Below are 23,610 nucleotides of genomic sequence, written 5' to 3'. Positions count from 1 at the left end.
TACCAATGGGCGGTCAGGCTGTCTTTAGTTTTGTGCCAATTCAACTGCTATTTCTTGAGAGCTCGTTCTGTGGCTATGGTGGCCAGTGAGACCTTCCACAGTCTGTCCTTGGGTTTGCCTCTGACCTTAGCCCCTGTCATTATCTCTTGTCTTCCTCTGCTCCAGCCACACTTACTTTCCTCAAATGTGCCAAACACATGCTAACCCCAGGGCCTTTGCATGGGACGTTCCCTCTGCCTGGAATGCTTATATACTAGCTCTTCACAGGCTCGCTCCCTTACCTCGCCTCCTTCAGGGCCTTGCTCAAATGTAATGTGTCTGTGAGTCTACTCTCCCCTCCCCCATAGGAAATAGAATTCTCCCCACTTTGATCCTGTGTACTCCCTTACCCTGGTCTGTTTTCTCCGTAGGTGCTATCATCATCTGAGGTAGGAAATGGTTACTGCTTTATTAATTTTAAGGTCCAGGTAGGTAGACAGTTTCTTGTTCATTTCTGTGTCCCCTTATTTAGAACAGGGCCTGACACAGAGTAGGTCCTCAACAAACACGTGTTGACTGTGAACGTCCCTGCCTTGTTGCCAGTGGTCTCACATTGTCCAGCCGTCACAGCCACCTTGTGGAATAGGCAGATTCGCCTCACTTTAACGCTGAGGAATCAGGCTCAGAGAGGTGACCTCTCCTGGCCCAGGTCAGACTGCAGGAAAGTTACCTTGAGTGGTGGTTCTTGAGCCCATCTAGTCTTCAGAATTTCCAGGGACCCACTGAAAACCACAGATGCATGGGCCCCACCTGTGTGTTCAGGATGCGGGTCTCCAGGTATAGGGCCTTGGAGTCTGCACTTGAACAAGCTCCCAGGTGACCAGGAGGAAGGCCAGGGCTGGGAACCGCGGGCCTGCACTGGGTTTTAGCTCTGGGGGGGTGGGGGTGTTCCCTCCCTGCCTCTAAGCATTGGCAGCCCGGGCCGGTGGGAGAGTCCTGCAGAATGGCCCCCGGGGAGGAGTGTTGGGTGCAGTTAGGGGACTGGGCCTCCCAGGCCGGCTCACAGCCTGTCTCCCGGCTTTTACTGCAGTCGTTATGACTCTGTTCTCAGCAGAGGACAGCAAACTCCTGGCTCCGCATCTACCTGCTTTCGTGATTGCTCTCACCCTACATTTTCACTGCACTCAAATCCCTTTCGCAAACCTCCTTGGTGTGTTCGCTTTCCCTTCCTCTTTTCTTTCCACCTATCCGTCCTTTCCATGGTAATTATTGCTGTTTATTGCTGGAAGATGGAGAAAGGAAATAGGCCCACAGAGACAATAGGCAAAGCAGAGTCACAACGAATTCCTGCTCGGCGGCCTCTCCTATCACACCGTCTCCTCCCCATGGGGGAAGCAGGGAGCCTCATGCATCGTCCAGCTTGGAGAAGGAGGGCTGAGGACGTCCCTGCAGAGGCCGGGCTGAGGGCTGGGTGGACATGTACACTCCTCGGGGCTTAGGGAGTGTGGAGCAGGGCTCACGCCCTTGGACGGGGACTGCTCTGCTGGACAGGTGCCTGAGACGGGGCTGATGGAACACTGAGCCCGGGGTGGGCAGGTCTGGTTGACATCCGGGCTCTGCCTCTCCATCCTGTCTGCACCGTGGGGCTGAGTGGAAGGCCCTTTGCATTCTGGGACGCGGCGAGGGCAGACGGGGTGATCTAAGCCGGGTGATCTAAGCCAAGTGCCTCTAGATGCACAGAGGTACGGACCACAGTGGGGGGTGAATGTGCCACCTCGTTCTCCGGGCGAAAAGAAACGGAGTCAAGTTTCCCGATGTCGGGAGGAGCGGAGAGTCCAGGGGTTCTGAGGGAGGAGCTCGTAAAGCCACATGGTGTCTACGGCAGGTTTCTGAAATTTTCAGGGTTTTTTTTTTTTTTTTTTTTTAGTGCTGGCTAAAACTTCCTCTAACAAAATTACTATCACTGAACCTAATGCTGAAGGAATATTCTAGAATACATGATGAATTCCTATTTAAAGTAAATCCAGGTTAAGAAGCATGCCCTTTTCCCTGCCTCCTCCCTCCCCCGCCTCCTCCCCTCCCTCCCTGCCCGCGGGCATAGAGCCGGTCCTTCTCGCGACAAAGAGAGAAAGAATGTGGGACTTGGAGCCAGCCAGACCTCATCTTACCTGACCAATTTAATTCTTTTCTGCATCGGTTTTTTAATCCAGAAAAAAAAAATGGGGATAAGAATACCTACGAATCCAGATGGTTAAGCCCAATAACAGTAGTTAATATTTATAGAACCCTTAGCATATGCCCAGCACTTTACCTACACGAATACATTCAATCCTCACCGTTGTCCTGGGAGACCAGCACAAGTATCATCCCACTTTACAGCGGAGACAGAGATAGTAGGAGGTCACACAACTTGCCCAAAGCCCCACACAGCTAGTACGGAGCACATCTATAACTCTCACTGCTCTTACTTCAATTAATTTTTTTTTTTTTTTAGAGAGAGAGAAAGAGAGAAGCAGGGAGAGAAAGAGAGAGACAGGGACATTGAGCTGCTCCTGTATGTGCCCTGACTGGAGGTTGAACCAGCAACCTTTGTGCTTTTGGACGACATTACAACCAACAAAGTTATCTGGCCAGTGCTTAATTTTTGATTTTTAGAGATTCAGAGAAGGGAGAGGAGAGAGAGGGGAGGAGAAGGGAAGCAGTCGTTTGTTGTTCCACTCAGTCGTGCATTCCTTGCTTGCTTCCTGTGCGTGCCCAGACCAGGGATTGAACCCACAACCTTTTTGGAATGACGCTTTAACGGACTGAGCTAACTGCTCAGGCCTCAATTCCTTCTTAACAGACGGGGATTCTGAATCCATAAAGGATCACCTGCATTGACTCTGTTAACAGACCGGAATGATTTTCTCTTTACATGTGGGTAACATTTTACGAATAACGGTACGTTTTCCTGCTTGTGTTCTTTCATCCTGCTTCCTCTGCGCAAGGCACACTCACCGTAACAATAAAGCTGCAGTCGTGAGAACACAATGTTTATCATAGAGAAGGCACATTTGCACATACCTCGTTGTTATCTCATCAGCTGAGAGACACCCTGACTTTTGTTATTAGTCCCTCTTTAGAGATGAGGAAACCAACCCTTGAAGTCAGGACAGGGTACATGATGGAAGTCTCAGCTCGGTTCCGACCTGCCCGGGCTTCTGGACCTTGTGCTGGGACATCCCTGGAGGGGGCCCTGCCTCCTGTTGTCCGCCCACTAGCTACTCCTGCTTCTGGAAGAGCCTCTTGATTTTCCCTTGGGGACCTTTCCCTTCCTTCTCTTAGAACTTGTGCTGCAGGTGAGTCCTCCTCAGATGTGCTCCAGCCCCCCGAGGTTACTGCATTGCTCTGGTCACGGCAATTTATTCATGAAAGGGCTAGTGACTTAAGACGAGTCCAGTGAAACTCACCCCTGGCTTCTCGCCAGGACTGCTGCTCCAGGGTGGAGGCTGGGGCTCTCGGTGACCTCTCCTGCCCACACGAGGAGCTGCCTGACCAACCGCCAAGCCAGATCGGAGAAATGCAGAACCAGGAGATGGAGTTGGACAAGAGTTCAGGCTGCATTCGCAGTGTACCTGCATCCGACAGCCCTGAAGCCAGAGGTCTGCCCAGGCTTTAGTTCTATGCATTCATGAGACCCTCCCCACTCACCACCCCCTTGTTTGCTCTGAAGCCCACTGAGTTGGTGTTCTTGTCACTTTTCATGAGAAGAATGGAAACTGATGGACTCCCCAAATGAACGGCCTCTTGGGGAAGAGCAGGAACTGTGGCTAATAATTTTTTTTTTCTGTTTCTATTAGCATGCTGAGTACTAATTAGGTGCCCATAAGTATTTGTCAGCTCATTAATCATGAATTCAGTGGATAATGGGAGAGTTACTGGGAATTTTGAGCTGTTGCTTAAAAATCCTTGCACACTGGACCAATATTTTCTTTCTTGAAACATCCAGGGAAATTTGGAATAACTTTTTCTGGGGGGTTCCTTCCAACTTACTTTATTGCCCACTGAGACCAGCCGTAATTCACACGCATTAGCACTGGGGAAAGTCGTATTTTATTTTTAGTACTGTTCGTGGGAATTCTCTACAAACTTTTACCACTTAAGCACAATCTGATCTTTCCGAAATGCAAGGTGGACCATCTTACTCTTCTCCTTATAAAGTTTCACGGACTCCTCCTTGCGCACAAGGTACTCCCGGCCACGATCTCTAGGTTTTAAGAAAACATGCCAACATCGTGATCAGTTTTATGTGCAACTCGGCTAGGATTTAGTCCCCACTTTTTCACCAAACACTCATCTAGGTTTTGGAGATTAAAATCTATAACCAGTTGACTTTAAGGGGGGTTTTTCAAGATAATCTGAGAGGGCATGATTTAATCAGTTTAAAGGTCTTAGCAGAGCTGAGGTTTCCCTAATGAAGAAGAGAGCCCACCTATGGACTGTGGCATTAACCCGCGCCCGAGAGCTCCAGCCTGTCCTTCCTGAAGGTCTTCCCTACAGACGTCCGACTCTCTAGATCAGTGGTTCTCAAACTTTTTGAAGTCAGGGCGCATTTAAAATCCTCCAAATAATTGTAGGCACACTATATTCAAATTCCTGAGAAATATGTTATTATAATTAAGTCAAATATTAAAGAAAAAAATATAAAGTCCAAGCGTGCTTTTATGGTAACTAAATGAAATAAATACGACAAAATTAAATTTATTCTGACATTAAAAAACATATTTTTTTTTTTGTATTTTTCTGAAGTTGGAAACGGGGAGGCAATCAGACAGACTCCTGCATGCGCCCGACCAAGATCCACCTGGCACGCCCACCAGGGGGTGATGCTCTTCCCATCTGGGGCTCTGCTCTGTTGCAACCAGAGCCATTCTAGCACCTGAGGCAGAGGCCAAGGAGCCATCCTCAGTGCCTGGGCCAACTTTGCTCCAATGGAGCCTTGGCTGAGGGAGGGGAAGAGAGAGACAGAGAGGAAGGAGAGGGGGAGGAGTGGAGAAGCAGATGGGTGCTTCTCCTGTGTGCCCTGGCCAGGAATCGAACCCGGGACTCCTGCACGCCAGGCCGACGCTCTACCACTGAGCCAACCGGTCAGGGCTAAAAAACATTTTTATGTTACATTTTTTGAGTTATGCTTTTTAGAATTCGTAAAAAAGAGGGGTTAAAAATTTTTTAAAAAATGACAAAAAAGTTATCTTTTTATATATATAGATACATTCTTAGTAAGATTTAGTAAATTCGGTAGATCCTGGCGTGAATGTGTTAAGTTTTTTCATTCTTGTGTTTATGAGAAACATGAGCCTGATGTGTCCTAGGGATTTCTTCAATGTTTGGGCATCTATTTGAAAGGCAAACTCTCATTTTCTCGTCAATACATTGAAGAGTTTCTCTCTCTTTCACTCTTAATTATGTTGAGCGCAGAAAATCCCTACCATACATATCATCTTAACTTTACACCAAATAAAGGATAGAAGAAACTTGCCTCCAGTCTTTCCGGGGAACATGGGGGGTAGTGTAAACAATCCAGCACCACAGCTTAACAGCCTTTTGCAACCTAATCAGGCAAGGGAGGTGGGGGGTTGGGCAGACTGTCAGCTTACAGCCAATTCCCCACACCTCTGTTCCCCAAAAATCTAAATTCCATAAACCCTGTTGGTTTTTTGGTCCTTAACAGGCACATATTTCTCTGGAATACCATAAGGCACACCTGGAAATCTTCTAGGGTGCACCAGTGTGTCCTGGCGCACACTTTGAAAACCACTGCACTAGATAATCATCATAGCTGCGCAATCCAATCCCTTAGAATGCATCTCTTCACGTGTGTTATCTCTTACTGGCTGTGTTTCTCCAGTTGAACAATGACATGTACAACTGACCACTTCCTACCTCCCTGAACTGCAGACATGATGGGTATATGTTGGGTGATGTGGGAGCGGGCACAGGACAGCATCTTCACGGTTCCCCCAGACCTCTGTCCTAGCGCAACGACCAAGGGCCCTGGTCTGTCGGGTGAAGGTTGAAGCCTTGAACAGAGTTCTCCATCACCTGCCCTACTGACCAGCCCGGCTGCATTCCCTGCCTCCTCACCCTGCTCACATTTCATCATCTGCGGTTAGTAGTGCACCCAGGTCTCTCAAGATAGTTTATGACAGTCCTTAAGGGGGGGGGCAAGAAGGCACCCCAGAGCTTTCCGGGTGCTCCAGACAAGGCTCCTAACTCTTCCAGCTCCCGACCTCCAAGGACCTGTTACCTGGCTCCTCCGTCCCACTTACCACCTCAGCCCCACCCTCTGCTCTGAGACCGTCGGGCCGTTCTGATCACAGCCTTTACTTCAGCTCTTGTCCTTCAAGCTCCCGGGTCTTTGCTCATCCTGTGGACTCTCATCCCTGAAGCCCCTTTCCCGACCTGTCCCCAGAAGTTTGTGCCTGGTGCCTCTTAAAACTCAAGGTCGCTCGTCAGCGTCCGTATCCTCCCTCATCCTCTCCGAACGCTCTTCCCTCCTCTGGTTCTGACTCGGCCCGGCTCTCCCCTGAGGACCCCTCTGTCCCCACGGCCCCCTCAAGCGGCGGTCCTTCTCCCACTCTGGGGGACATCCCTCCGATGGCCAGGAAAGGCAGGTCCAGGGAACACAAAGACTCACAACAAAGAGCTTTTTGTTGCTTTGCTTTCCAGGTCTGGTTTTGAACACAACAGTCTGGTCTTTGAGCCTTCTGGCCAGTGAAACAAAACGTCACAGATAGAAATGTTTAGTCAAACTGATTACATTTCATTACTGCGCCCTGATGGGGTTTGTCTGTCCTCAAGCTGAGCGGTGGAATGTAAAATATAAGCTGTAAGGTAGATTGTTGTCAAACGTTTTATGTCTGTCTCCTTTATTCCGGCAGGAGAGTTCTTTATCACGTGAGCCCGCCGTTGTTGCTGAAACAATAATGGGCCTGGCAAGCCCCCTGAGCGCTCAGCGGGGCTGACATAACTCACCTGGCCCTGCCTCCTGACAGTCCACTTTCTGAACAGCAGGCAGGGTGCTCTTTCAGAATTAAAGTCAGAACCTGTCAGGCTCTCTCTTGCTCAAACCCTTGTGATAGCCTCCCACATCCCACGGGGTAAAGCTCAGAAGCTCAGAGTCTGGATTGCTGGTGCCCCCTCCCTTCCCAGGCATCCTCCTGTCTGCAACGAGCCTACTCCTCCGCTTCTGCAACTCCTCAGCCCCCAGGGAGCCTCCCCCAGATGCCGTGTGGCCCGTTCCTCTCTCCCCCCGCGAACGCCTGCTCGCGTGCTGGCTCTCCGTGGCCCCAGCCTTCCCCGGCCCACCTGTCTGAGGCAGAGCCTGCTCTCTCTGTACCCACGCCCTTCCTGGTGGCCCTAGCCCCTCCCGACACCCACACAGCCTGGTGCTGTCTTGAGTTGTTGACCTCTCAGCTGGGCTGGAGGCGCCTGGCAGGAGAGAGTTTGTTTTGCTTACAGCTGTGTCCCAAGAGCCTAGACAGTGCCAGGCACTTTGTGAGTACTTAATCCTGGCTCCCTGAGACTGTACAGGTCCTGTGAGTAACCAGAATTCCTGAGGGACAAGCCAAAGAGACCAGTACTTACTTGCAAGAGATGAAGGAGGGAGAGAGATGATAAGCAGTGTTTGAGAAATCCCAAACTTCAAACCCCTGTTCTTGCAAAAGTACTTTCCTCTTGGGACCCCGAAGACACTGGTTGAGCCCGGGCCGGGTCCCTCCGCGTTTGTGGTCAAGGGGAAGGGGAGGCCAGAGCTTCGCCCCAGACCTGCTGTGGTCTGCCTGCCAGCTGCCCTCAGGTCTGGGCATAAAGCCTCCCCCTCCTGACCTTTAGGATTTCAAACAAACACAGGAAGACAGTCTAAATCGGAACCATTTGGGAGCTCAGATCCCAATTTAGCCCAGGAAAGCCGATGGTTATTAAAATCTTCAAAGTCCAAACATGCAAACGGTCTGTGTTTTAGATTATTTCCCTAACATTTGTCATGTCTGGAACCATTTTTACAACGTTGCAATCAAAAACTCCAAGAGTTCAATGCTCTTCCCGCACACACCTCTTCGCTGGCAGGGCTCCAGAACCTTCTCCAGGCTCGTGGGTCACGAAAGGAGCTATGTGTGGTCAGAGGGCGTCTCTGACAGTACGCACCTGGGCCAAGTTATTTTTAAAACCGAGATGGATTTAGGGAGGTCCCTGTAGTTCAGGGCTTGAAAGAAAAGTTTCAGAAAAGCTCATATGTTTCGTTTAGGCAAAAATATATGGGTGGTGTCATGGCGGTTCATTTTATATGAGATCTCTCGCAGATAAACATTTGCTATAAATTTCAATTTGTCAAGGGGAGAGGAAGTGAGTATAACATTTTTTCTAGTGCTGACTCTGCCACAAGAGCCGGGCTGGGGGCTTGAGGCAAACGTTTCAACAGCTCCCTCTCCTTGTCGTGAGTAATCATCTCGGTTCCAACCTCCTAGAGAAAGACACAGCGTCATCCTGACCCGGCCAGCCTCCCCTGCCATGTCCCCATCCATCCTCACGGGCTTCCTGCCTGTCTCCGTGAACTCAGGTGTGAGTCCGAACCCGGGTTCGCTCAAGACCGAGCACTTCCCCTGGGTGGTCGTTTTGACCAAGCTCTTTTCTCTTCTGGGTTACATGGCTGATTGATGGCTGATTGCTCTCAACCTGGACAAAAATATTCAAGTCTTTTCGATTCTGAAATAGCCTTGACTTGGCTCCCTTGATGCACCTCTAACCACTCCGCCTCTCTGTCCTTCAAAGAAAGCGGGCCTGGTAGCTTAAGTCATCTTAAGCAGGATGAACAGGGGTGAAGAAAACAAGTCAGCTTTGCCCCGGGAGGCTTCAGAAGCTGCTACCTGGAAGCACGTAGCTGTGCTGGCCATTCTGCGCTTAGGAGTGGATGGTCACAGGTATGTCCAAACAACCCAGTCTTTTAAAGTTTCATTGAATGTATTGCAGTGACATTGGGCAATAAAATTATACAAGTTTCAGGTATACAATTCTATACTACAGCATCTGTATATTGTATTGTGCTCACCAACCAAGTCAAGTTCCTTCCATCACCATGTACCCCCTTTACCCTCTTCTACCCCCCCCCCCCGTTTCTCTCTGGTAAACACCATGCTGTTGTCTCTGTCTATAAGGTTTTTTTCTTTGCTTAATCTCTTCATCTTTTTCACCCACCTTTTACCCCCCTTCCCTTCGGACAGTAGTAAGTCTGTTCTTTGTGTCTGTGAGCCTGTTTCTATTTTATTTGCTAGTTTATTTTGTTCATTACAATCCACATATAAATGAAATCAAATGGTATTTGTCTTTCTCTGAGTGGCTTATTTCACTTAGCATAATAATCTCCAGGTCCATCCATGTTGTCACAAGGGGTAAGATTTTCTTCTTTTATTTAATTTAATTTTTTTTTTTTAATGCTGAGTAGTATTCCATTCTGTAAATACCACAGCTTTTTTTATCCACTCATCTACTGTTGGGCACTTGGGCTGTTTCCAGATCTTCATGATTGTAAATAAAGCTGCAATGAACAGAGGGGTGCATATATTTTTTGAATTAATGTTTCTTTAGAGGTAATCCCAGAAGTAGAATTTCAGGTCCTAAGGCAGTTTCATTTTTAATATTTTGAGGTAATGCCGTACTGCTTTCCACAGTGGCCGCACACATCTGAATTCCCACCAGCAGTTCACAGAGCTCCCTTTTCTCCACATCCTGGCCAACACTTGTTGTTGGTTGATTTTTTGATGATAGCCATTTTGACAGGTGTGAGGGGATATCTCTCTGTGGTTTTAATTTGCATTTCTCAGATGGTTAATGACCTTGAGCCTCTTCTCATATGTCTATTGGTCATCTAAATGTCCTCTTTGGAGAAGGTCCTTTGCCCAGTTTTAATTGGATGTTTGTTATTTTGATGTTGAATTTAACAAGCTCTTCACAAATTTTGGATATTAACCCCTTATCAGATGTATTGGTAAATATATGCTTTTGTTTAGTGGGTTGATTTTTCATTTCGTTGATGGTTTCCTTTGTTATGCAAAAACCTTTTAGTTTGATGTAATCAAATCTGTTTATTTTTTCTTTTGTTTTCCTTGCCTAAGGCATTATGTCAGAAAAAACATTACTATAAGAAATGTCTGAGATTTTACTGCCTATGTTTTCTTCTAGAATTTTTATGTTTTCAAGTCTAACATTTAATATTTTATCTATTTTGCCTTTGTTTTTTGTGTATGGTGTAAAAAGGTGGTCTAGTTTCATTTTTCCTTTTGCATATATCTGTCCAACTTTTCCAACATCATTTATTTACTAGACTATCTTTACCTCATTGCATGTTCTTGCCTCCTTTGTCAAATATTAATTGATAATAAAAGGGACAAAACTTTAGATAGATTGACAAAATTTTATTGATTTCTACTGTGTTCCATGTAAAGCCAACTAGAAGTTGGAAACTGAGAGAGGTGTGGGGGATGTGTCCGCACAAATATCTGAGTGGAAGGAAAGATAGATAAGGTATAGTTAGTAGAGGGTATAAATTGCTTCTATTTCTGGCCAGAGACTCGTGTGTGTGTGTGTGTGTGTGTGTGTGTGTGTGTGTGTGTGTGTGTGTGTGTGTGACAGAGATAGAGAAAGAAACACAGAGAGGGACATATATGGCAGGCAGACAGGAAGGGAGAGAGATGAGAAGCATCAGTTCTTTGTTGCGGCCCCTTAGTTGTTCTTTGATTGCTTTCTCATATGTGCCTTGACTGGGGTGGGGGGAGGCTACAGAAGAGTGAGTGACCCCTTGCTCAAGCCAGTGACTTTTGGGCTCAAGCCAGTGACTATGGGGTCATATCTATGATACCATGCTCAAGCCAGCAAACCCACACTCAAACTGGTGAGCCCGTACTTAAGCCGGCAACCTCGGGGTTTTGAATCTGAGTCCTCAGTATCCCAGTCCGACATTCTATCCACTGCATCACCACCTGGTCAGGTCAGGGACTGGTTTTAAAACTTATAAAGAGTTGCTAATGTTAGATGCTAAAAGGAATTTTTCCAAGAAAACTTTTCAGGAAGACATTTTCAGTTGATTTGAGTCTCTGGGAAGAACATTACTACTTTGGGGCCAGGTGACTCAATATTGGGGAAGTAGCTCTCTCCCTCTCTCTCTGTCTGGAACTTAACAACACTCTGGCTATTTAAAGATCATCTTTGGGGAAGATAGGAGATTATATCCTTCATGTATATGTTACCATTCTCAAGATGGACACCATTAAGGTCCATGATTTGCACAGAAGACTAGGATTTGGACCATGATTTACAAGGCGTCAGCTGCATAGAAATTCACGAACACGAGTGCACACAGCATAGAAACACTCGGGGGGTCTCAGTGACGGGAGAGGGCATGGCACTGGGTTGCTGATGTTTGGGTGTCCTCATCAGGATGCCCACGCTGGTGAGGCCAGAGGGCTAAATGTAATCTCCAAGACAGCGGGAATATGTGTTTATTTCCATCAGTCCTGATCTAAGTAGAAATGCATATTCAGTGATCTTGAGATGAATCTGGCTGCATTTGGGTCAGGAAAAGATGACCAGCATACCGAGAGTTGAATATGTAGTCCCAACAGCTAGAATTGGGGGGTAGAACCCAGGAAGCATGGACTAACTTGAGACAAAGGCCATGGAAGACAGAGTGAAAAATGAGCAATGCATTACTGTCGAGCAAGTCTGGCTATAAAGATAAGGTGAGAGCCTTGGCCAGCTGGCTCAGCAGTAGAGCGTCGGCCTGGCGAGAGGAAGTCCTGGATTCGATTCCCAGCCAGGGCACACAGGAGAAGTGCTTATCTGCTTCTCCACCCTTCCTCCTCTCCTTTCTCTCTATCTCTCTCTTCCACTCCCGCAGCCAAGGCTTCATTGGAGCAAAGTTGGCCCTGGCGCTGAGGATGGCTCCATGGCCTTCACCTCAGGCGCAAGAATGGCTCCGGTTGCAATGAAGCAAGGCCCCAGATGGGCAGAGCATGGCCCTCTAGTGGGCATGCTAGGTGGATCCTGGTCAGACACATGTGGAAGTCTCTATCTGTCTCCCTGCTTCTCATTTCAGAAAAATACACACACACACACACACACACACACACATAAATAAATAAATAAATAAATAAATAAATAAATAAATAAATAAATAAGGTGAGAGTTCAGATGAAAGTCTGAGAAGGTTATGGGATTCATTATGTGGTATAACATGGCACAAACAGTACTATAATCAATGAAAGATATTAGAATATGCTTGAGTATATCACGCAGTATTTTGAATGGTGTGTCTGGTACATGATCTCAATGCTATTCCTATCAAATAGGTGAAATGGGAGGGGCAGGTAGGTACATTCCTTTCTCCAGGTGAGGCTAGAGAGAATAAGGTTCAGTTGTTCGATGAATGTCACAGAATTCATACATAAACAAGAACTCAGGGCTTTGCATTGCATTACATCTTTTTTTTTTTCTCTCCTTGCCATGGTGCAGAAATGAGGTTTTGGCTGATGGATAGGTCTGGGCTCTGCAAACCTGTGGATGCTTTTTTTTTTCTTGTTTTTTCTTTTTGATTATTGCAATGGTGACTCTGAGGTGATAAGCTTTACACAGCCATCTCTGACAGGAAAGATCTAGAGGGACGTGGGGAGATAATTAAAATGGAAAGAAACCCAATTTAAAACCTGGCTTCACGGGTTACAACGAGGATAAGTATTGAAACAGCCGCGAGTCTCTGCTCCGGCTTCATTTCACGTCTCAACAACACAGAACAAACGGCACAAGTTCTGGGAATTATATCCCTTGGTAACAAACACTGAAGTCACTTTATAAAATGTCACCAAATGGCTCTGTTGATTCTGTTTTGTAACAAGTCACGAGCAGATGGCACTTTGAAGTGTACGGAGCAGTTTGGAAAACAAAATCACTTAGACAGTTTGTCTGGCTTGCTAAGATAATGTGCTTAAGCCCAAAATGAAAGGTTCTTGGCGTGCACTGATAGAGAGAGGCGACACACCTTTCAGAGGGTTTGCTCTAATTTGTTTTGCAATCAAAGGGTTGGTTCTTCAACTGTCAGGTCTGGCTGAGTTGGATTTCATGAAGGTTTATGCACTTGCTGACTAAAAGGTGCAAAGCAAGAAAGAAGAGAACTATTATTTCTTGAATACTTTCTATGGTATTTAATTCAAAAGCAATGTTATGGGTAGCTCTATTAGCCCTGTTTTACATAGAAAGAAACTGAGGTCCAGAAACATCCTGTGGTATTACAGGTAAAACGTTGCCCCTACTTACCCCTTCCTACTGGATTTAAAAGTATCTTTATGCTTACAGTGAAGTATTACAATAGATGCAGCTGGCAAAGGTTTATATAAAATCGTCTTACGTATGTATCAAATTTCAAATGTATTGCTTTTGGATTGGAATCTTCCGTATATTTTTACAAGTCCTGTAGAATGATCCACTCAAAACCCTTTCCAATCCACCTTTCCCCGACCTTTTCTATATGCAGGACTGGAAAGCAGAATGCACAAACTTTCAGGTTCCCTTGCAGCTAGGAGCGGCCACGTGACACGGTTTGGCCAATAAGATACACATAAGAAGTCCCAGTAAAGGGCTTTTTCTCCCTCACCCAAAGGGCAACGTTTAACAAGGAGAAGGATTGTTCCTTCCTGCCTGGAACAGGAGCCCAGCACCTGGAGGTGCAGTAGCTCTCTTGTCACAGTAAGGATGAAAGCCACATGCTAACGCTGGGGAAGCAGAAATACAGAAAAAGCCTAGTTTCCTGGTGACGTCTTTAAATAGCTATATCATTTTTAGACCGCCTACCTCTGAGCTTCTTGTTATGTGGGAAAAAGAGACCCTGTTTATGTGAAAGAAACTAGGCTTCCTGACACAGACCAATGCAATTCTAACTGATATTTACAATAGCCAGGATTTTAAAAAAGCATTTCTATTTTTATGCTGTTTTGTTCTCAATCTGTAGTTCTGAAACATTGGAAATACAGTCATCAAATTGGATAATAAAGTCGTTGGAATAGTGTCCACTGTGTTTGGCACACACTGAGGTCGAGTTGGGTCCCCTTCCTGGTTGTGGCATAAAAGGGGCAGCAGAGTGTGTGATCTGAGTGTCTCTGTGTGGTTCTTCTGGAAAATCTGGACATTACTTCAGCCAGAGTGATCAGCACGGAGTTGGGGAGGGACAGTAGAACAGCTGGACTCGACACGTCACCACCATTTCCCCTTGTCAGGATGTAGGCTTGGCTTTTGGCTTGAAGAACTAGCAAGAAAGTTGAGGAATCATTTTTGTCTATCTTCTCACGTTGGGGAGGAGCACAGTGGCGTCACACTGGAAGTGTGTAATAACTTCCCTGGTTTAAATAGACCTCCAAAGATGACACTTCTCTTAGCCTCTTCTCTCAGGAGGCCGTTTCAACATGAAAAACTTGGGCCTGACCAGGCGTTGGCACAGTGGATAGAGTGTTGGACTGGGATGCAGAGGACCCAGGTTCAAAACCCTGAGGGCGCCGGCTCCAGTGTAGGCTCCTCTGGCTTGAGCGTGAGCTCGCCGGCTTGAACGCCGGGTCACTGGTTTGAACGTGAGATCATAGAGGTGACCCCATGGAAGCTGGCTTGAGCCCAAAGGTCACTGGCTTGAGCCCAAAGGTCGCTGGCTTAAAACCCAAGTTGCTGGCTTGAGCAAGGGGTCACTTACACTGCTGTAGCCCCCCAGTCAAGGCACGTATGAGAAAGCAATCAGTGAACATCAAAGGTGTCGCAACAAAGAACTGATGCTTCTTAACTCTCTTTCTTCTTATCTGTCTGTCTCTGTCTGTCCCTCTCTCTGTCTCTGTCACAACCCCCCCCCCAACCAAACTTGTGCTAAGTTCTTTGTTTTTAACTTAAATAGAATGCCTATTGTATGTGACGAATAAAAAAGGCGTAAGGGCAAGTGGCAGATAGAACATCCACGGGGCGTGGGGTAGGGCAGTCCTGGGGTCAAACTGTGGTCGCGTCCCCTGGCTGGCAAACTCGAGTCACTTAACTGCACCATGCCGCCATTGCTCTTCTGTGACACAGGCACCAGGACAGCCATCCTCACTGAGGGAGGAGCTAATGGCTTTAAAGTGCTGGGAATGTTATTTGCCATGGAAGCAAGTAGAGAATAGCAGCACCCTCGTCCCCGTTCTCCCCACTGGACGGCAACTCGTCACCATTCTCTGGGTGAGACTGCTTCCGGGCCCCGAGGGTCCTCCCTGAAGCACCCCCTGGCTCTCTCTCCTCACGGGTCCGTTAACGTCGATGTTCTCATCTCATTCTCCTTGCTCTGAGGCTTCAGTCCTTGGCTCTCAACTCTGGACATAGCCTTAAAAACGATTTTTAAGAACAGGTTTGCAATTGAGAAAGATCACATTTTTATACATGAAGTGAAGAATGTCCGTCTTTGACCACCGACCCTATGGACCGGCGCATTTGCATTTTCTGCGGCAGCACACCGAAGTCTCGCTCTGGGTGGTGGATCCACGGCTGAGGCGTGCGCTATGGCGAGACAGGCAAAATGGAGCAATGGGATCAGTATCTGGATGGTGACAGCCAAGAATATTGTGACCACAAATATGCGGCTGATGGAAGGACACATCAGCCTCTGGTGCAAGTTATCTGCGTGATGGCCTTGACCTTGGAGAGAGGCTGTCTCAGACCCCAGTGAATGCCGCTGCACCATTTTAAGAAAGGAAACATGTCAGACCACGGATTGTTTTGTTAAACCATACACACGAATCCTGGCTGATAGTGTTGGATCGGCCGACTTCTGGCAGCTTTGTGTGTTGGCTCCGCTCGCACATGTACGATTTCAGACTCAAAGCCACACATGAAGTCATTGCGAAGCTGCACAGATCACCCCTAAACATCTGCCGTGCGGTGGTCCCTGTCTTCTCCAGCAACGTGATCTCCTGGAGCTGTGATGATTTGAGCTTTTAAAGAAGAGTTATTAATGAATCTTCGTTTATTTAGGACCTACTAATTTATCTTTGATTAGGGAGGATGTTTGGAAAGCCATCCAGAAAGTGGAATAAAAGCATGAAATAACTGTAATATAGTTTGGTTCAGAGATGTTTTTCTTCTTTTTATACAGTTACGAATGGCATACCATGCTAAATCAAGCAAAGAAAGTGACAGTTTCAGGGATAAAAAGAGCCCCATAGATTTACCTCTGCTTTGTAGTTTTAAGGTCATGAAACTGAGGCCGAAGGCATTGCAGTGGCTTGCCTGGTGTCACATGGCTAGGTAGTGGCCTGCGCATGGATTTTGCAGTTTTCTCATCACTCAAGTCTGTGCTGAACACCACTTCCTCAATGAGGTGGTCTCTGACCACCTTAGCTGAAGTATTCACTTCCCCACACCTGTCAGTCACATCTCATTACCATATGTATTTCATTTTCTTTGGGGCACGTATTAGTCTCCAAGTTTACATTCTGGTTCATGCTTCTGTCTCTCCCTTTAGAGGTCTGAAGGCAGAGGCTCTGGCACACAGTAGGTGCTCAATAAATATTTGTGGATTGAATGCTGAGTTGTTTATGTCTGTGACATATGCTCGAGAGGTAAGCAACACAGTAGAGTCTTGCAGTTAGGGATAAAGCCAGAACTCAAAGCCAGGGGAATTTCACTTCAAATCCTGACATTTGATCCAAAAGAAATGACTTTCAATGTTCGATGGCTCCTACCCCACCACGCCCTCCATGACCTCTTTCCAAGGCATCTAAAGTTCTCAGGACGTGGTTTGGCATCCTCCTATTGGCTCGTAATCCAGTCGTCTTCAGAGAAGTTAATCTGATTGTATTTTATTCAGCACAGTAATGACTGCATTGCTGGTTTCTCTGTGTAAAGTTTATTGAGCCCGTTTCCTGTAGATCTCACTCCTGGTATTATTCTAATGTGGTGATGAATTTTACGCACTTGTACTGATTTATCATAAAAAGCCTGCAAAGGGAAAGAAGTCTGCTCATCTGCTTATCATCGAAGTCTGATGCAATCGAAGGGCTGCTGACAAAACGTTCAGATGGTCAGAAGGCTTTGAAAGTGACATGTGCCAAAGATGAGGAAAGGAAAGCACCGGATACAAACAAGACAGTAAATAACTCTGAAATAGTGTTGGTTCTGACCATAGGGTGATCCAAAAATGGGAATGAGGGCACATGCCCAATCTCTGGTCTTTAACTAAATTTTCACCTTTTTCGGCCCTGGCCGGTTGGCTCAGCGGTAGAGTGTTGGCCTGGCATGTAGAAGTCCTGGGTTCGATTCCTGGCCAGGGCACAAAGGAGAAGCACCCATTTGCTTCTCCACCCCCCCCCTCCTTCCTCTCTGTCTCTCTCTTCCCCTCCCGCAGCCGAGGCTCCATTGGAGCAAAGATGGCCCGGGCGCTGGGGATGGCTCCTTGGCCTCTGCCCCAGGCGCTAGAGTGGCTCTGGTCGCGGCAGAGCAATACCTTGGAGGGGCAGAGCATCGCCCCGTGGTGGGCAGAGCATCGCCCCCTGGTGGGCAGAGCATCGCCCCCTGGGGCGTGCCAGGTGGATCCCGGTCGGGCGCATGCGGGAGTCTGTCTGACTGTCTCTCCCGGTTTCTAGCTTCAGAAAAAAAAAAAAAAAATTTTTTTTTTCACCTTTTTCAAGTGAAGGTCAAATGGGATATAGCAATCCACTTTTTCCGGGAGTGCAGAATGGGCTGGAGAGCGTGATTATCAATCTCTGATGCACATCCAAATCCTCTGGAGAATTATTAACCAAGGGGCCCAGGTACTTGCTTTACCCAGGCACGGCGCCAGGCACTGAGGGCTTGATTGAACCTGTGATCAGACAACCTTCACTAGCTCACTCTGCCCTGCAGGGGGCAGTATGGGCTGAATCCTTTCAAGAGCATGGGGTCAGGGAAAGAACCTGGGACCTGGGCTTGGAAAACCTGTGCTTAGCTCTCAACGCTGCTAATTTGTAGGTGTGTGAGTTTGGGTGAGTTACTTCACGCCTTTGAGCTTCATTCAGTTCTCTCGCCTGAAACCCTCATGGTCACTGGGCCACAACCTTGACCCAGGAGGCCGTGTCGTGAGGGCTGGGTAAATGAATGCACGTGAGAGAGCTCACAGAGAACAGACTTCGGGTTTCCAGATGGGGGGGGGGGGCAGTCAGGGGCGTGGGTGAAAAGGTGAGGGGAGTAAGAAGTACAGATTGGCAGTTTCAGAATAGTCGGGGTAATGCAAAATACAGCACAGGGCCAGTAGTCAGTAAGTATGTATGCTGCCAGATGGTAACTTGAAAAACAAAAAAAAAAGAAAAGGAAAGAAAGAACTCAACAACTCAAGGGAAGGAGACCATGGTTAAAAACGTGGGCTCTGCCCGTTATGATAAAGCCAGATCTTTTATTGCCACGTCCCACCCTGCCCGACAGCCCTCTCCGGGGCGGCTGGGGGCAGTTAGTTACCACTAGCCTTAGTTTCTCCCACAGGAAAGAGACAACTCGTTAGTAAGTACAGTAACTATCAAGCTTCAGCTAAATCCTGCTGTTACTGCCTTCATTTCGCAGTAAGGAAACAGGAGTTGAGTCACCACCCTGGAACCACAGGGAGTGTCCCCAGGTACTCTGGGTGCAGAGCCACAGCCAGTGAGTCATCGGCTCGGAAGACCCTGTGAGATGGGGGAGGAGAAGGCCACGCCCATGACCAACGCTCAGCAATGTTTCTTAATATGTGGATAGGTTTCTTTCACCTTCCAAATGAGCATTCTTCCATTCTATGCTCCCCTGCACAGGCATGTCCAACAGCAGCCGGTGCCCGGCCTTGTGTAGCTATTGTCCGTGAGAAGGAGAGCTGGCCTGGGCCGCATGAACTGCAAACTGAGGGGAAGCATCGTGTCATGTCAGTGTTTATTGCTTTCAGAGCATTGGACGTATAATATATATCTGTTAAGTAAAGGTTAGATAGAGGTCACCTGAGTCTAAAAGTAGAGATGACTTGATTAACAGAGGGCTACAGAGGAAACAACAGGCTGTGACAAATTCGTGGCAACCCACCTCCCTTTCAGCCTGAAGTCTCCTGACCCTCAGCAGCGCCTTCTACCTGGGCTGACCATCACTAACATACCAGGAACAAGCCCAATCCTATCTTCACAGCACGTCAAGGTGCAAACCAAAATTACTCAAAATGAAGAAATGAAGTCAAATGTCAACTGAAGTTAAGGGCAATATTCCTGTCATTTTGGGAGCTTTCTAAGGCATCAGGAGAATATAACCCAGGCTGAGGAGGCGAAGCTTTCTTATTCAAACCAGGAACCAAGACAGACTGATAGAGGCACCGTCTCGTGATGGACAGAGCGTGAGATTTTGGGACACAAGTTACCTCCTGCTACAGGGCACTTGAGTTCCTGGGCACGATATGGGGTGTCATGAAACAAAGGTTGATCAAAACAAAACCATTCCCTTTAAATTAGCTATGTCCCCACAACTACCTCCCAGTCCTTAACCGAATAAAATTTTAAATACTCGTGAAAAAAATGTACTCTCGTACAGTGCATTATTTATGAAATTATGCAATTCATTCACATAGTTACAGTGAACACAACCCATTGTTTAACCAGCACAGTTTAGATGTTTATAATCCTACATTGCAGGGAATGTGTTGTTACCCCCAGCGCCATGCAGAGCGACGAGCACCTTTTTTTTTTTTTTAAATAAACAGTCAATGAAACCAGCACCCTTAACCAGAAACAAATTGAGCACAAGATTTGTACAACAACAGGGAAACCTCAGCGGAACAATCTTAGCTTGAATGCATCCTTTTCCTCTGTGAAAATCCGACCGTCTATCAGAACGAAAGAAACACCTTAAACTTGAGTTATGAAGGCACAGACTTGATGACAACGCTGTTTTTCCGGGGGAGGCCACGGAGCCACTTCTGTTGGCTCCCACAAGTGTCCCTGTCAGCCTGACACTCAGCCGAACATGGATTTATAGCCAGCGAGCAGCCTAATGGCCAAGGCAAGGGCTGTTTGCAAACCTCACTCCTCCCGAGCAGCGCGAGTCTGGCGACTTTTGCTTTCTCTCCTCTGCTCAAGCAGAAGCCTCCCCAGAGGAGACGTTTCACTGAGTAAAACCCCAGTCATCAAACGCCCCCAAACCTCGGAGAAGAACAGAGAAAGAGGAACACCAACCTGAGCCAGAAGACTCATCTCTGGGAGAAAGAAAAGCCTGGAGACGCTCTCTTCAATCGGGACAGCGGGTCCTTCACTGCCATGGCTCGCGAGACCTTCCGACAGCTGGAATCTCTGCACAGCTGTGGAGCGTTCACTCGAAACCCCCTTCCCTTTGGCAGCAAGGCGTGCTCATAACTCTTTGGGGCTTCAGACTGATAAGTAATTTCCTGATTTGTTTCAAATGCGTTCTCCCAGGCTTCGAGCCGTGGCAGGGAGCGAGGGACCGCGCACGGCCCACGGCGAGCAGGGACGCTGTGGCCTGCACACACCTCCTGTTTGAGGGATGGCGTCCCGAGGAAGCATTTCTGAGCTCAGAACAATGACAACAACATATTCCGCTCTGTCTGTTGGCTCACTCCCCAAATCACACTGGAAAGAGAGAGCACCAAAGGTCTGGACAGTATCTGTTCTAAGGATAAAATTCAAGGTCAACGTCTTCTCCTTCTTGTTGTTGGGGGGAATCGGGGCCCCTTTGGTCTTCCAAGGGTGCGCTGTGATTGCTTTCTTACCGGCCGCGTGTCCAGCGCGTCTGGGAGACCCTGTGGTTCAGCCCCTCCAGTTGGTAGGGGAAGGGGGTGAGGCCCAGGGTTACCTGCCTTGACCCAGGTCACGCAGGAAGTGACAGAAAGGATGGGAACCGAAGAGCCGCCTGGCTGTCAAAGCAGGTCTCTGTCGCCCACAGGGAGGTGGAGTCAGACACCAGGGCTGAGATCTGGCCCTTGATCTTTAGGCTACGTGTCACTCGATGAGGTCCTCACTATTTCCCTTCTCTCGGCGGCACAATGGGGGTTATTTTAATAGTTACCCTCACGCGCCCATTCAGTGTGGTGATCCTTGGGAAAGGGCTTCGAGGGTGAACTGAGCTATGTGTGTGAGGGGATGTTTTTTTTTATCAGGTCCCACTGTACATGCTTCTCTTTTCCTTTAGATTTTTTTTATTCCATTTATTGTTACTATGATGATGATGATGATGATGATGATGATGATGTTTTGCTGTGAGAAGCTATCAGATGACTTTGGGAAGAAGAGAATATTGGTCAGGGCACAGGATTGGACAAGGATAAAACTTCGACCCTGGAAAACTGGATCACGATCAGATGAAAAGGCATGTTTTGGCATCTCCTATGCAGAAGGCACTGGGTCTAACATCAGAAAATCAAGGCAGGCCCTGGCCGGGTGGCTCAGCAGTACAGCGTCGGCCTAGCGTGCGGAGGACCCGGGTTGGATTCCCGGCCAGGGCACACAGGAGAAGCGCCCATTTGCTTCTCCACCCCTCCGCCACGCCTTCCTCTCTGTCTCTCTCTTCTCCTCCCGCAGCCGAGGCTCCATTGGAGCAAAGATGGCCCGGGCGCTGGGGATGGCTCTGTGGCCTCTGCCTCAGGCGCTAGAGTGGCTCTGGTCGCAACATGGCGACGCCCAGGATGGGCAGAGCATCACCCCCTGGTGGGCAGAGCGTCGCCCCTGGTGGGCGTGCCGGGTGGATCCCGGTCGGGCGCATGCGGGAGTCTGTCTGACTGTCTCTCCCTGTTTCCAGCTTCTGAAAAATGCAAAAAAAAAAAAAAAAAGAAAATCAAGGCAGACCACTGCTTCTGACACCAGCGGAGGGAGCTGCCCGTGAACACCGCGGAGCACGGCTTCCTCCGCACAGGGACACAATCCCTGTCTGCTGGGCCGACCTCATTAAGTTGGAGTGAGACTCCAAGGAGGTCCTAGAGGGCATGGCGCTGAGTGACAGAAGCCAGGCAGAGAAAGACGGGTCCTGTGGGGTTTCACTCGTCTGTGGAATCTAACGAACAAAATAAACTAACAAGCAGACTAGAAACAGGCTCATTGGTACAAAGAACAGACTGACAGCTGTCAGAAGCGAGGGGGGTGGTGGGGGCTGGATGGAAAGGTGGAAGGGCTAGGCGAAGGAAATAAAACTTACAGGCCCAGGCCACAGTGTGGGACTGCAGGAAGGAAGGGGGCGGGAGGTGGAGGGGGTAGTGGGGGATGGATGGTGATGGAGGGAAGACTTGACTGGGGGTGGTGGGCACACAATACAACATGCAGATGAGGTATTGTAGAACTGTACACCCGAAACCCATGTAATTTTATTAACCAATGTCACGCCAATATATTCAATAAAAAAAAAATTTAAAAAGAAAAGATCTGAATGAGGTCTGCATTGAGATAGCGCTTATCAACAATAGCAGGCTTTGAAATCGTGAAGCTGTCATTTCTAGCATCCAGCACAGGATTTCATGCAGAAAATACCGCTGATGGGCCCTGCCATGACTGTTACCTGTTTCACCTGGGACATTTCCTATCCCCTTAGCGCTAGGGCTCTCGCGTGCTCGGCCTTTCCCCGCCCTGTAGAAGAGCGTCTCACTTCCCCTATCCCCTTAGCGCTAGGGCTCCTGCATGCTCGGCCTTTCCCTGCCCTGTAAGAAGAGCGTCTCACCTCCCCTATCCCCTTAGCGCTAGGGCTCCTGCATGCTCGGCCTTTCCCCGCCCTGTAGGAAGTGCGTCTCACCTCCCCTATCCCCTTAGCGCTAGGGCTCCTGCATGCTCGGCCTTTCCCTGCCCTGTAAGAAGAGCGTCTCACCTCCCCTATCCCCTTAGCGCTAGGGCTCCTGCATGCTCGGCCTTTCCCTGCCCTGTAAGAAGAGCGTCTCACCTCCCCTATCCCCTTAGCGCTAGGGCTCCCACGTGCTCGGCCTTTCCCCGCCCTGTAAGAAGAGCGTCTCACCTCCCCTATCCCCTTAGCGCTAGGGCTCCCGCATGCTCGGCCTTTCCCTGCCCTGTAAGAAGAGCGTCTCACCTCCCCTATCCCCTTAGCGCTAGGGCTCCCGCATGCTCGGCCTTTCCCTGCCCTGTAAGAAGAGCGTCTCACCTCCCCTATCCCCTTAGCGCTAGGGCTCCCGCGTGCTTGGCCTTTCCCCGCCCTGTAGGAAGTGCGTCTCACCTCCCCTATCCCCTTAGCACTAGGGCTCCCGCGTGCTTGGCCTTTCCCCGCCCTGTAGGAAGTGCATCTCACCTCCCCTATCCCCTTAGCGCTAGGGCTCCCACGTGCTCGGCCTTTCCCCGCCCTGTAAGAAGAGCGTCTCACCTCCCCTATCCCCTTAGCGCTAGGGCTCCCACGTGCTCGGCCTTCCCCCGCCCTGTAAGAAGAGCGTCTCACTTCCCTCCTGGCACCCCATCTCTCTGCACTTCTCTCCCACTACTGGCCCTCTTTCTTAGAATTTAAATGTCCTTCCATTTCTCATGCAACAGCAAGAATGAAAAAAGGGAGGGAAACATTTGCTCAACTACACAGAGAGGCATCCATAGAGTTTCGGCTCAAACGGGCGGTCTCTACCCTAGAAGG

The 23,610-nt window shown here is 48.4% G+C and overlaps 1 protein-coding gene across 3 annotated transcripts in view; it reads right to left on the bottom strand.

Annotated features, from left to right (window-relative positions):
* C1QTNF7 (C1q and TNF related 7) overlaps positions 1-23,610 on the bottom strand; it is a 98,727-nt gene that overhangs the window by 46,036 nt on the left and 29,081 nt on the right. The window contains exon 1 of one of the 3 annotated variants that reach the window (XM_066384839.1): positions 20,220-20,673. The exons of 1 other annotated variant lie outside the window; for it this stretch is intronic. The gene's annotated coding sequence lies outside the window, so the exon portion shown is untranslated. Of the gene's footprint in view, positions 1-7,605; positions 7,731-20,219; positions 20,674-23,610 lie in introns of those variants that run through there. One more of the 3 variants, XM_066384841.1, reaches the window with a different exon arrangement.

This window comes from Saccopteryx leptura, chromosome 5 (genome assembly GCF_036850995.1).
Source record: "Saccopteryx leptura isolate mSacLep1 chromosome 5, mSacLep1_pri_phased_curated, whole genome shotgun sequence".
Taxonomy (NCBI): Eukaryota; Metazoa; Chordata; class Mammalia; order Chiroptera; family Emballonuridae; genus Saccopteryx; species Saccopteryx leptura.
This window is presented reverse-complemented; position numbering and strand designations above follow the sequence as displayed.